Source organism: Rhododendron vialii, chromosome 5a (assembly GCF_030253575.1).
Source record: "Rhododendron vialii isolate Sample 1 chromosome 5a, ASM3025357v1".
Classification (NCBI taxonomy): domain Eukaryota; kingdom Viridiplantae; phylum Streptophyta; class Magnoliopsida; order Ericales; family Ericaceae; genus Rhododendron; species Rhododendron vialii.
Window position 1 is genome coordinate 166,872 of NC_080561.1, and position 2,323 is coordinate 169,194.

At 34.7% G+C, this 2,323-nt stretch overlaps 1 long non-coding RNA gene across 1 annotated transcript; it reads left to right on the top strand.

The window, feature by feature from the left end:
- LOC131326777 (uncharacterized) lies at positions 1-2,015 on the top strand. The gene is made up of 2 exons (XR_009200116.1): positions 1-249; positions 1,758-2,015. It is a non-coding gene; the product is annotated as an uncharacterized LOC131326777 (long non-coding RNA).
- Positions 2,016-2,323: the final 308 nt, after the last annotated feature.

The window sequence follows — 2,323 nt, forward strand, 5'->3', positions numbered from 1 at the left end:
GAAACAAGGCCGAGCTCCGGCCATGGCGGTTTAGAGAGAGAAACTTAGAAAGAGAAAAGTGGGTTTCCCACTTGCACCACCTCTTAATCCGAAGTACCACTTCCAAACATCCATACCCACCTCAAGAAACTCAGAACCTTCCTCCAATACCTCAGAATCGGGCCCGATCGGCCGTGCTCCGGTCGTTTTCTCCGGCGAACCGAAAAATTTCAAAAACTCGTTTAAAGCTTGTTTTGATCAAAACTAAACGTATGTACCTCTTCTCCCACTCTCCCTAAGTATAATAGAGTGGTTTTGATGAGTTATAAGGGCTTGAAATGAGCCCGAACGAAAAATATAGCTTACTGTTCATTTTCTGCCAGATTCATTATTTTGATATTATTTCTGTGCCCGACTATCAATTTGATGTTACTTACGTAGAAGATGACCCTTATGATATTTATTTTACAATCTTTATGATAGTATTATTATGAAAAACTACTTAATTGATATTATTTTATGACTGTGTAATATCAGTTTAGTATAAAACGTAACAGTTATATCAAATTAATTTATCTAACAGATTAAGTGAATAATTGGTAATATTTTCTTAAAAAAAAAGTTCAGATTATATGTTTGCACAAAATTTCTCTTACTATTTGATAATTACATATAATATCGTGAGATAAAAAAAAAGTATTTAAATTAATAATACTTTTATTTAGTAATTTTAGAAAGAAAATTTGTGGAATAAAGGTATTTATAATATTAACTTAATAATACAAGAAGTAATAACTATTCTTTTGATAATTTAAAATAATAATAATAATAATAAAATTATTTTAAACTATATAGTAATATGTGGAGTATTTTATAAAATCGTAACAATTACTAATTTGTCATTTTAGATAATAAAATTGTGGAAACGAATTTCATAAATTTCAATAAAGTTGTTATTGCCTTATTGTTGGTACGTGAACGTAGAAATTGGACAATAGATACCCCGGATGGTATTTGTACGTTGGAATAAATTTATTAGACGTTAAAATCCTAGGGGAAGTGGAATTATTGTTTATAGTCACAGTTGTGACGTTACGGTCAGGAGATAATTAGAGTGGCCGAGGACCGTGGGTTTCTTGAAAGAATGGTCGTCGGTATCGGCACTTGTGGTTTAAGACCGGTAGATCATCGTCTTGCGAACCCTAAACATGGCACTGTTGGATTTATCTTCCGGATTTTCCGGGGGTGGATTTATTGGATGAAATCGGAGTATAGGTGTCATTTCTCGCGGTTGGTTGGTTATCATTCGCTCCTTGTGATGGTACAGCCGAGTTCGACCCGACGTGTAGTTTGGTCTTATTCGTCTGGGACCCTAGGCTGGGCAAGCAAGGGGAGGGTAAATCGACAGAGTTGCCATAATTCAGAGGTTGTTTGGGAGGATTATTTCTCACGGTAGAGAAATTTAGAAATCACTTAAAGACAAGCTAATTCATAATATGCTTCTGATTGCTGTAACTTTCTTCTTTAGGCTCATTATTATATTATTTGTTAAGGAAATAGAATCCCACGTTGCTTGGAAGTGGAATGGGTGATCACTTAATAACATTTGGGACCTCTCCACTCATTGCCAATTGGTTTTGAGATGGATATAAAGTTTCTACATTATTGCTTGTATTTTATGGGTAATGGCCGGGTTTAGGGTATTTACTGGGTGATTTATCACTCACGGATACGTTCGTATCCTGGTAAATCGGTTGCTTCGGCGATCAATTTGCCAGAAGCTGCAGGTAGTGACGACATAGAAGATCATCCTTGCGAGCCGGATCCGTACCATTCAAGAGAGATACCAGGGGCAGAGATTGAGCAAGATTATGCTTGGAATCCATATCAGAACTAGAGTCGCTCTGAGTCATTGCTCTGTGACGTCATGTCACCCAAAGGCCTCCGTACATGTGGGGTAGAGCATATTAATTTCGACATTGAACTGTAATAAGGAGATACTATTCTGTGTTTTGTAATAAAAAGAATAATATTTATGCTAAGTATAATATCTTAATGCTTCCGAAATTCTTTAGAAAATCGGGGCGTTACATTATATCTCCCAATTTATAATATTTTTTTTATAATTTATAGAACTTTGCATTATACCACTAATAGAGAACTACCAAACAAGATCCATAATACATATTTTTTGAAATTCATATTAGAAGATATAAGCGATTAAAAACTAACACGAATATCAAAAAAGAACAAAGAAAATGGGATGGAGGGAGGGAGTATTAGAAATGGGATTTAGTGAATTAATATCCTGTTACATAGTTAAAAGAAAAAGAAAAGCAATGAT